Source organism: Bufo gargarizans, unplaced genomic scaffold, assembly GCF_014858855.1.
Source record: "Bufo gargarizans isolate SCDJY-AF-19 unplaced genomic scaffold, ASM1485885v1 fragScaff_scaffold_703_pilon:::fragment_2:::debris, whole genome shotgun sequence".
Lineage (NCBI taxonomy): Eukaryota > Metazoa > Chordata > Amphibia > Anura > Bufonidae > Bufo > Bufo gargarizans.
In genome coordinates this window covers 254,153-266,427 of record NW_025334170.1, presented here as the reverse complement: position 1 = coordinate 266,427, position 12,275 = coordinate 254,153, and the positions used below count along the sequence as shown (strand labels likewise).

General features: G+C 40.3%; 1 protein-coding gene across 1 annotated transcript in view; it reads right to left on the bottom strand.

Annotated features, from left to right (window-relative positions):
* LOC122922779 (3 beta-hydroxysteroid dehydrogenase type 7-like) overlaps positions 1–10,944 on the bottom strand; it is a 94,826-nt gene extending 83,882 nt beyond the window's left edge. The window contains exon 1 of the mRNA XM_044273502.1: positions 10,873–10,944. The gene's annotated coding sequence lies outside the window, so the exon portion shown is untranslated. The remainder of the gene's footprint in view (positions 1–10,872) is intronic.
* Between the last annotated feature and the right edge of the window lie 1,331 nt (positions 10,945–12,275).

Below are 12,275 nucleotides of genomic sequence, written 5' to 3'. Positions count from 1 at the left end.
GATGTAGGCTTTAGCCAAAAAACAACCACACCATTGAGGGTTAAATGCACTTGGTCGCAGCTTGTGCTGGCGCACCACAAGACACAAAATGGCCGCCGATCACCCCAGAAAAATGTGACTGACAAACGGTCTGGGCAGCCTAAAAACAGTGAGCAATTGAGGATCAGCAGCTCAATGATCCACAGCTGCAGATCGATCAGTTAATCAAGTCCTTTGGAGGAGTTAATCTGCCTAATCTCGCCCTACTGTCGCAGCCGCAACCTCTCCCTACGCTAATCAGAGCAGAGTGACGGGCGGCGCTATGTGACTCCAGCTTAAATAGAGGCTGGGTCACATGGTGCTCTGGCCAATCACAGCCATGCCAATAGTAGGCATGGCTGTGATGGCCTCTTGGGGCAAGTAGTATGACGCTTGTTGATTGGCTGCTTTGCAGCCTTTCAAAAAGCGCCAAGAAAGCGTCACAAAAGCGCGAAGAAAGCGACGAACACCGAACCCGAACCCGGACTTTTACGAAAATGTCCGGGTTCGGGTCCGTGTCACGGACACCCCAAAATTCGGTACGAACCCGAACTATACAGTTCGAGTTCGCTCATCCCTAGTCGTGATATTACAGTGAGATGTGATATTGCATTACTCCAGACCTGAGGGTTTATTATACAGTACATTGTAAATACTGTAGTAATGTGTTGTATATTGTTATGTATCTTCTTATGTTTTGGCTGTTTAGGGAGATAAGGTTGGCAGGAACTGGGCTAACCGCCCTGTTCCTTCTATCTTGGCAAAAGTGGGCTGATCCTGCCAGGAGGGCAAGTTCCAGTTCAGACTGCAAAGAGAGAAATCACATGTGAGAGCTTCTACTCCTAGCAACCATGTCTAATTCTCCAAAGAGATTTTCAAAATCCAGAACACTGCTTTCAGAAAGTATCAATGTGATCAGTGAAACTAGAGCTTTATAGACACTGCTGTAAGGTGAGGGACTACGACTCAGACACCCATCATCCAATCCTCCTCCAGGCCAGACTAGCATCAAGCCTGTATCACACAGTGGACACCTACTGTATATCCACAAGTGCCTGCTAGTGCTATCAAATTGCCATCCAACCATCCACCATACCTTCTCATTTGGTGCCAAAGAATCTGCACTTTGTATTTAATTATTAAAATACTGTTTGATGTGCCACAAGTAATAATTTGCACTAAGTAAAGAGAGTTATACTTTTACTGCTCAACTGATTCTTCAAACCACCTATCCACTGCACCGATCGCAGGGAGCTATGGCTTGAGGGAGTACACTGTGGGACAACATCTCATCAGGGTCGCTCCACTCCCATCCTCTGCAATGGCTCCTCAGGGGCTCACTGCAATATCACACTGAAGTTTAGAACTGCTACATCTGTTTTCAATACTGGTTAGCACTCTGGTTTTTAACTTGAGACACACATGGTTTTGCTCTGGTATTTTTTGTTAAATAAAAAACCATAGAAACCACTAACATTTTTTTCTATATCACATGCAGTTTTTATGGCATTATTTTAATTGAGTTTTTTCATTTTAACCCTCTACAGAAGATCCCAGAAAAAAACATCAAACATTAAAATCATGCGTTTTTAAAAGTGTATGACAGAGTTAAAAAATTACAACTAATTAACAAAAACGCCAGAAGAAAAGTCCCACAGACTTTCATTTTTCTTGACACAGAACTTTTAACGCCAAAAAAAAAAAATTGCCATTAAAAATCTACATGTGAACCTGCCTTCTAGTTTTTATGACGGTCACTAAGGGGCCTTAGGCTGGGCAGCGGCCTTTTAACGGCTGCGCGATCAAGTGGATGAGGTGAGTAATGTTTTTATTATTTTTTAACTCTCAAGTGACATTTCACTTTGCATTCTGTATTAAAGAATGCTATTATTTTCCATTATAACCATGTTATAATGGAAAATTTAAAGTAAAGGGGACCCGGGTCGCTCATCCCTTGTCTCCTTAGCAACCATGCGCAAAAATCGCATCGCATCCGCACTTGCTTGCGGATGCTGTGCGATTTTCACTAAGCCCCAATTATTTCTATATTTCTATGGGGCCTGCGTTGTGTGAAAAACGCAGAATATAGAACATGCAGCGATTTTCATGCAATGCAAAAATGATGCGTGAAAAACATTGCTCATGTACACAGCCCTATTGAAGTGAATGGGTCAGGATTCAGTGCGGGTGCAATGCGTTCACCTCACGCATTGCACCCGCGCGGAAAACTCACCCGTGTGAAAGGGGTCTTAGGTAATAAGTGGTAGACTGTCATCTGTTTCAGTACACAGGCGCACTGCTACTGCAGTATACTGACTGAGCATCGGTGTTGCTTCAATAAGGATATGGCCGGTGGCGATGTGTCGCGGTTATAATGTGGCTGTGCTGCGTTCGAGTACCGCACAGGCAAAGGGGCTGCAGCAGACTCTAATTAAACTAATGAATACTGCACTGTTCAGTGGGACTGTATTGTTAACTCCCACATGGTATTGATGGTGGCACACATTTATTTGGGCCGCACAGTACCTGAAAATAGTCACAACCATGACGACACTATAATTACTTGGAGAACTGTGACAGTAATATATATATATATATATATACTGGGGGCACAGGGATACAGTTTACAAATACTGAGGACACCATGACATATACTATTGGGAGTCACTAAGAGGACCATTACTGGAGAGGGCACTATGGGGGCCATTGAGTAAAAAGAGGCACAATGGGGGGCATTATGTATAGTGGGGGCACTGCAGAGGTTTGAAACTACTATTAAAATCAGATAAAAGGCTACAAAATGGATCCACACACTAATGCAAAATGGCCACAAAAAACAGTTTATCTATTTTTAATGGTTGTTTTGCTCACTTTTGTGTGAATGTACCCTTGGAGTACATCCACATATAATGGAAGATTTTATTGCAAGTCCGCAGCAAAAAAAAAGTGACTAAAACAGCATAATATACAGTAGATATAAAAAGTCTACACACCCCTATTAAAATGTCAGGTTTCTGTGATGTAAAAAAAATGAGACAAAGATAAAACATTTCAGAACTTTTTCCACCTTTAATGTGACCTATAAACTGTACAACTCAATTGAAAAACAAGCTGAAATCTTTTAGGTGGAGGGAAGAACAAATATAAAAATAAAATAATATGGTTGCATAAGTGTGCACACCCTTAAACTAATACTTTGTTGAAGCAGCTTTTGATTTTATTACAGCACTCAGTCTTTTTGGGTATGAGTCTATCAGCATGGCACATTTTGACTTGGCAAGATTTGCCCACTCTTTGCAAAAACACTCCAAATCTGTCAGATTGCGAGAGCATCTCCTGTGCACAGACCTCTCCAGATCACCCCACAGATTTTCAATGGGATTCAGGTCTGGACTCTTCTTTAGTCTTCTTCTGGTGAAGCCATTCCTTTGTTGATTTGGATGTATGCTTTGGGTTGTTTTCATGCTGAACGATGAAGTTCCTCTTCATGTTCAGCTTTCTAGCAGAAGCCTGAAGGTTTTGTGCCAATATTGATGCTGCCACCACCATGCTTCACTGTGGGTACGGTGCACCAAACATATCTTTTGGAATTATGGCCAAAAAGTTCAACCTTGGTTTCATCAGACCATAGTATATCTAATGCCTTGGAAATTCCTTTGTACCCTTCTCCTGACTGATACCTTTTAACAATGAGATCCCTCTGATGCTTTGGAAGCTCTCTGTGGACCCTGGCTTTTGCTGTGGGATGCGACTAAGAAAACTTCAGGAAAGACCAACTAGGGCAGCTGAACTTTATTTGGGGTTAATCAGAGGCACTTTAAATGATGGCAGGTGTATGCTTACACCTATTTAACATGATTTTAAATGTGAATGTGATTGCTTAATTCTGAACACAGCTACATTCCCAGTTATAAGAGGGTGTGCACACATATGCAACCGCATTATTATCATTATTATTATTATTTTCTTCCCTCGACCTAAAAGATTTCAGTTTGTTTTTCAATTGAGAGGTACAGTTTATAGGTCACGTTAAAGGTGGAAAAAGTTGGAAATTATTTATCTTTGTCCCATTTTTTTTACAGCTCAGAAACCTGACATTTTAACACGGGTGTGTAGACTTTGTATATCCACTGTACATGTATATGGCTCTGGATTTGACTCTCTGCATTACAAAGGGTGATTTCTTAAATTATCATCCACTTTGTTGGTACTATCCAAAACAAGGAGAGACATCCAGCTTTCCATAAAAAAGTGATAGCCTTTATTCTTTATAGCAATAAAATATCCAGTAACACAGTACAGATACACAGCGTTAGCGTCTACATGTTTCAGATCTTAAAATGTGACCCTTTCTAATGATCATAACCATTTTAAGATCCAAAACATGTAGACGCTAATGCTGTGTGTCTGTACTGTGTTATTTGATATTTTATTGCTATAAAGAATAAAGGCTATCACTTTTTTTTGGGAAGCTGCACGACTCTCCTTGTCTTGGAATATTCTCAGTGCCTGAGATCTGTGCCTCCCCAGGTGATTGCAGGTGAGCTTAGCCCTTTACATTGCTGGTACTGTACAACACTGCGGATCTGCTGCATGAAAATCCATGATGGCAAATCTGCGACATATCAACCACCCTTAGTGAGAGACCTGCTGCTTTAACCCCTTCCCGCATTATCACGTACATGTACGTGGGGGAATGTGGTGCCTTACCGCATCCTCACGTGCATTCACATGATGGATCGGTCGGGTGCAGCTCCTGTTACTGATAGCCGGGCCCCTGCTGCATCCACCGGCATCGCCTGATGCGGCGATGCCGGCGGATTAACCCTTTCACATGCCATGGTTAGCGCTGACCGCAGCACGTGCGGGGTTTACAGAGGGAGGGGCTCCCTCTGACTCCATTGGCCCCCCGCGCTGCTCTGACAGGGGGCCGATGGTTGCCATGGCAGCCCCGATGCCTTACACAGGCATCGGAGCCTGCCAGGTACCAGCAGGTCCAGCCTGAGGGCTGGGTCTCCTAGGCAGCTGTCAGCGTCTTACTCTGTAAGACGCTGACAGTTCAATTCAGTACAATACATAATGTATTGTACTGAATTGAAACGGGGTTCTAACCCTGAAAAGGTGAAGTCCCACAGTGGGACAAACATAAAAAGTTTAAAAAAGTGTTTTTTATAATAAAAAATGAAAGTTTCAAGTAAAAAACAAAAAGCGCCCTTTTCCCAAAATAAAGTAAAATTATTTTTTTTTAATGGGGAAAATAAGAAAAGTATACATATTAGGTATCACCGCGTCCGCCTCGACTGGCTCTATAAAAATATCACATGATCTAACCCCTCAGATGAACACCGTCAAAAAAATAAAATAAAAATGGCGTCAAACTTCACTAAAAGTGCAACACCAAGCGATCAAAAATGCGTATGCCCCCAGAATAGTACCAATATAACCATCACCTCATCCCGCGAAAAATTAGACCCTACATAAAAAAATAAAAAAAATATGGCTCTCAGACTATGGAGACACTAAAACATGATTTTTTTTGTTTCAAAAATGATATTATTGTGTTAAATGTAAAAAAAAAAAAAGTAGACATGTTAGGTATTGCCATGTCCTTAACAACCGGATCTATAAAAAAAAACAAAAAAAAAATAAAAAAAACACATAAACTAACCCCACTAACCCCTCAGGTGAAAACCATAAAAAATAAAATAAAAACGGTGTTAAAAAAGGCATTTTTTGTCACCTTACATTACAAAAAGTGTAATAGCAAGCGATCAAAAAGTCATATGTACCCCAAAATAGTGCCAATCAAACCATCATCTCATCCTGAAACATGATACCTTACCTAAAACATTAGCCCAAAAAATAAAAATAAACTATGGCTCTCAGACTATGGAGACACTAAAACATGATTTTTTTGGGGGGTTTCTTGTTCACAAATGATATTATTGTGTAACACTTAAATAAAAAAAGTATACATATTAGGGATTGCCACATCTGGAGCGACCTGCTCTATAAAAGTATCACATGATCTAACCCCTCAGGTGAACACCGTAAAAAATAAAATATAAAAACGGTGTCAAAAAAGCCATTTTTTGTCACCTTACATCACAAAAAGTTTAATAGCAAGCGATAAAAAAGTCATACACACCCCAAAATCATACCAATCAAACCATCATCTCATCCCGCAAAAAATGAGACCCTACCTAAGACAATCGCCCCCAAAAAAACTAAAAAAAACTATGGCTCTCAGACTATTGATACATTAAAACATGATGTTTTTTTGTTTCAAAATTGATATTATTGTGTGCAACTTAAATAAATAAAAGAAAGTATACCATTTAGGTATTGCCACATCCGCAAGAACCCGCTGTATAAAAATATCATATGACCTAACCCCTCAGGTGAACAAAAGCCATTTCTTTGTCACCTTACATAAAAAAAAAAATATAAATCAAGCAATCAAAAAGTCATATGCACCTTAAAATAGTACCAATTAAACCGTCATCTCATACCGAAAAAAATTTGCCCCTACAAAAATGTAAAAAAATCTATGGCTTTCAGAATATGGAGACACTAAAAAATCTTTTTTTTCAAAAATGCTTTATTACGTAAATCTGAAACAAACAACCCAAAAAATTCATATTTGGTATTTTTGCGTCCTTAACAACCTGCTCTATAAAAATACCACATGATCTAATCTGTCAGATGAACGTTGTAAATAACAAAAAATATAAACGGTGTCAAAACAGCTATTTTTTGCTAACTTGTCTCACAAAAAGTCTAATATAGAGCAGCCAAAAATCATATGTACCCTAAAATAGTACCAACAAAAATGCCATCTTATCCCGTAGTTTCCAAAATGGGGTCTTTTTTTGGAGTTTCTACTCTAGGGGTGCATCAGGGGGTCTTCAAATGTGACATGGCAGCTTAAAATTATCCCAGTGAAATCTGCCTTCCAAAAACCATATGGCGTTCCTTTCCATCTGCACCCTGCCATGTGCCTGTACAGCAGTTTACAACCACATATTGGGTGTTTCTGTAAACTACAGAATCAGGGTAATAAATCTCGAGTTTTGTTTGGCTGTTAACCCTTGCTTTGTTAGCAGATTTTTTTTTTGTAAAATGGAAAATCTGCCAAAAAAGTGAAATTTTTAAATGTCTTCTCCATTTTCCATTGAGGCTGGGTTCAAACCTGAGCGTTTTACAGCGCGTTCCTACGCGCTGTAAAATGCTCAAAAGGCAAGAAACAATGATTCCCTATGGGAATGGTTCTCACCTGAGCGTTTTACAGCACGTACGATCGCTCTGTAAAACGCCCGACGCCCCAAGAAGTACAGGAGCTTCTTTGGGGCGTCTTGTCGCGCGTTCCCGTACATAGACTTCAGCGGGAACGCGCTACAATGGGCGCTCGCTTGTCTCTGTATGCGCGATTGCAAACGCCCGTACAATCGCGCATACAGAGCGTATGTTCAAGTACGCTCAGGTCTGAACCCAGCGTAACTCTTGTGGAACACCTAAAGGGTTAACAAAGTTTGTAAAATCAGTTTTAAATACCGTGAGGGGTGTAGTTTCTAAAATGGGGTCATTTTTGGGTGGTTTCTATTATGTAAGCCTCACAAAGTAACTTCAGACCTGAACTGGTCCTCAAAAAGTGGGTTTTGGGAATTTTCTGAAACATTTCAAGATTTGCTTCTAAACTTCTAAGCCTTCTAACGTCCCAAAAACTGAAAAATAGCATTTACAAAATGATCCAGACATGAAATAGACATATGGGAAATATAAAGTAAAAACTATTTTAGGAGGTCTCACTAAATTTTGGGTAAATGTGGTATTTTTTATAAATAAAAATGAAATATTTTGACTCAATTTTACCACTGTCATGAAGTACAATATGTGACGAGAAAACAGTCTCAGAATGGCCTGGATAAGTAAAAGCGTTTTAAAGTAATTACCACATAAAGTGACATGTCAGATTTGCAAAATTAGGCCTGGTCCTGGCCTGTGTCCTGAAAGGGTTAAGCATCTATAGGGTGTATTTTTATTAACTTTGCCAAGCCAAGCCTTCATAATAGATCTATGAATCACAGTGTCCCAATATGAATTACTAACTAGAGATATTACAACAATTATCTATTCTGGTAGTGCAATCTGCAAGGGCCCTGCAAGACACTGCAACGGAGATCAGCAACCACGGGCACACCTGCTTCTGTGAAACTACAACTCCTAGGATGCACAACTCAGTTCTGGGAGCTCTGAGAATAGGCGAACGAGTGTGTATTTTGGGAGATGTAGTTTCAGCTGGATGGCAGCTGTAGCTGATCCCTGCAGTATGAAGTATGTGACTGGTACTTCATGGATTAATATACTCCTACTTTTTTTTATATTGATTATAATTTTTCCATAGATATGAATGTTTTATTTATTGAACAATTCAAGTTTTTTTGTCCATTGTATGCTTTTATTTTTTTTACTTTTATTCTTTATTTTTACATTCAATATGTACAATGCTTAACCTAGAAACTACAACAGCAAGAAGGACGAGCCGTAAAGTTATGCAAATTGAAGAAGTAGCTGGTGTCACTAAGATCTGCAAGGGATCAAATTTTCAAGGACCGAGCTCCAGTCTGTGGCAAGTGCAGGGGACATAAAAGCCAGATTGAAAGCAAAGTTTTTAGTCACATGAAACCTCAAAAATCGGATCAAGTCATGTGGGGTGATTGTGTGATATCTTCTGTTCTTCAAAGTGCCAGTTATCACCACTTGTCACAGACTGAGGCCTATTGCACACGGCCGTTTTTTTTTTTCCCGTTTACTGGCCGTTTTTTGCGTTCCGTATACGGAACCATTCATTTCAATGGTTCCGCCAAAAAAACGGAATGTACTCCGTATGCATTCCGTTTCCGTATTTCCGTTCCGTTTTAACATAGAACATGTCCTATTATTGCCCGCAAATCACGGTCCGTGGCTCCATTCAAGTCAATGGATCCGCAAAAAAAACGGAACACATACGGAAATGCATCCGTATGTCTTCCGTTTCCGTTCCGTTTTTTCCTGAACCATCTATTGAAAATGTTATGGCCAGCCCAATTTTATCTATGTAATTACTGTATACTGTATATGCCATACGGAAAAACGGAACAGAAACGGAAACACAACGGAAACAAAAAACGGAACAACGGATCCATGAAAAACGGACCGCAAAACACTGAAAAAGCCATACGGTCGTGTGCAATAGGCCTGAGAGGGACAGAATCTTTGAACTGAGAGACCTTGATGTATCACGCCGGCAGATCGCTACATTCCTAGGCTGAGATGTCAACACTGTTTAACTGCAAGTAAAATTGGACATCACATTCCAAACTTAGCCACTGAGCTTAAAGTCAGATGTCCATCTACATGTGTTTTATTGACTTCATGCTAACACTCTTAAAGGCTATCACAGGGCACAGCAAATTGTCAATGGAGGCTATAATGGAGGTCTATGCTCTTCAGCGATGAGTGCCACTTTTGTCTGGGATGCAATGATAGCCGGAGATCGGTCTGGAGAACACGTGGTCAATGCCATGAAAAGGCTTTCACAAGCCATAATTCTGGAATGCAGGGCTTGTTAAATTTCCCCCATAGAAGTATAAATAAAAAGTTATACAACTCATACTTTGTGATTCTTACTTTTTTAAATATATATTTTTTGCTGCCAGTGAATAAAATAACCTTTTTTAGATTCAGAGATTACAAACCTGTGCATAACTTCCTTGCACTCAGATAAGATGATATACTGTATTATCCAGCCTAGGGGTTGCAATGTCAGCTAAATACATCTGTTGCACATATCTCTCTGGTGCCTTCACAGATTTTGGTGCCTGTAAATCAGTTCCATTAATCTGAATGTTTTTTTGTTTGTTTTGTTTGCAGCAAGCACATCCATTTTTGCAAGCCCAATTCATGTGAGTGAAACTGATTTTCTTTCAATTGCAGAAATTTCTGCAAGAAAATCAGCTGCGTGTGAAGGCCCCCTATTAAGGGCTCATGCACACGGCCATAACTGTTCTTGCGGTTCGCAAATTGCTGATCTGCAAAACATGGATACCAGACATGTGCATTCCGCATTTTGCGTTACGGAACATCCTGCAATCTATAGAACAGTTTTATTCTTGTCCGTAAAACGTACAATCATAGGACATGTTCTATTTTTTCCTTTTGTGGCCCCATTGAAGTGAAGCTTTTTTTGTGGATCGGATGCGGACAAAAAACATGGTCGTGTGCATGAGCCCTAAGGCCTCTTGCACACGAACGCGTGCGCCCCGTGGCCGTGCCGCGGCCAGCAAATTGCAGGTCGCAATGCACGAACACCCACCGTAGGGAAGTCGCAGCGGATCGCGGAACCATTCACTTTAATGGGTCCGCGATCCGGCCTTTCCGCAAAAAGATAGGAGATGTTCTATCTTTTTGCGGAACAGAAGTACGAGACGAAACCCGACGGAAGCACTCCGTAGTGCTTCCGTAGGGTTCCGTTCCGTGCTTCCGTTCCGCACCATTCCGCATCTCTGGATTTGCGGACCCATTGAAGTGAATGGGTCCGCATCTGTGATGCGGAATGCACACCAAACAGTGCCCGTGTATTGCGGATCCACAAATGCGGTCCGCAATACGGCCATGGAGCGCACACTTTCGTGTGCATTAAGCCTAATGGTGAGTAATTGAAACACAAAGCATATTGTAGAACCTTTCATTTGTAGTGATTAAGGATAATTTACATAGAATTAAAAAGACCAATTAGATCACATAGCAACAATAGGAACAAAAAAAACATAAAATGAAAATGTAATATTTATCATTTTCAGCACATAGTCTCACCTGATCTAGTCAGTGGCTGACTTGAGGACAGACTCAGCCTTTCTGTCCACTCCCTGTGGCATCCTGTCTTCACTCGTGTATAAAGTTCTCTGATGAAAGTTCACCAGCCCAAGTGTCACCGAACTCTTAGGGTGTGTTCACATGCAACAGAATTGTTACAGTCATTTCTGTACCTGAAGACGTATTACATACATCTGAATGGAGTTGCTTCTGCAGCAGAAGCATGGATTTCTGGAAGCCCCAAAAAGTTGTAGGAGACAGACACAAAAAGTTGTGCTTGTATATATCCTACCATGTGAGAATAAGGGTATATTCACACATACAGGTTTTGTTCAGTTATTTTATGCAGTATTTGAAGGAACAGATTTTAGAAAGGGTACCAGCACCTGTGCAGGGTCTGATGCAGATTTTTTGCAGCGGAAAAACCCACAATGGGTCTGCTGGTTTTCTGCAGAAGCAAAATCCACACAAAATGGGAAAATCCTAGTGGAAATGCTGTGAGTTTGTAGCAGATTTCACTCTCTGCATTGCAAATATTGAAGTCCGCAACATAAATTAACATGCTATAGATTAAAAATGTATTTTTTTTAAATTCGGGTCGATATGTTTTGCCCTTATGTTTAAACTGTTTTTATTTAATGCTCATGCATGCAACATGTTTATATAGCATTTGTTCATACATGTGAATTGTATATATAACAATAAAATAAGTATTCAATAATGGTACAGCCATATTCAATAAATTCTGTGTAGCGCGGGGTATATCCCCGATTTCAACCCTTCAAGCTGCGAGCACAGATAAGAATGTTTTGCCTTTATTTATTGATGATTTTTAACAATGTAGAATTAGGCTTAGCATTTTAGAAGCAATTTTTCAAATTTTCAAGAAAATATAAAAAAACGTATTTTTAAAGGGCAAAATCAGATCTGAGATGACTGATGAGCTTGCATAATAGAAACCACCCATAAATTATCCAATTTTAGAAACTAAACCTCTCAAATTATTAAAAACTGATTTTGTAACCATTGTTAACCCGGAAGGCAATCAATTAGATTAAACATAAAGATAAAACGTAACCTTTAATAATGTTACCATGAGGGTCCATTCACACGTCTGTAAGAGTTTTGCGGATCCGCAAATGTGCATTCCGCAATTTGCGGACCGCACATCGCCGGCACTATGCAAAAAGCATAGATGTGGTAGGCAATAACAAGTGGTCGGTAGTGATGTCCCGAACTGTTCACGGCAAACATGGCTTGTTCGCGTTCACCGCGGCGGGCGAACATTTGCTATGTTTGGTCCGCCCCCTATACATCATCATTGAGCAAACTTTGACCCTGTACCTCACAGTCAGCAGACACATTCCAGCCAATCAGCAGCAGACCCTCCCTCCCAGACCCTC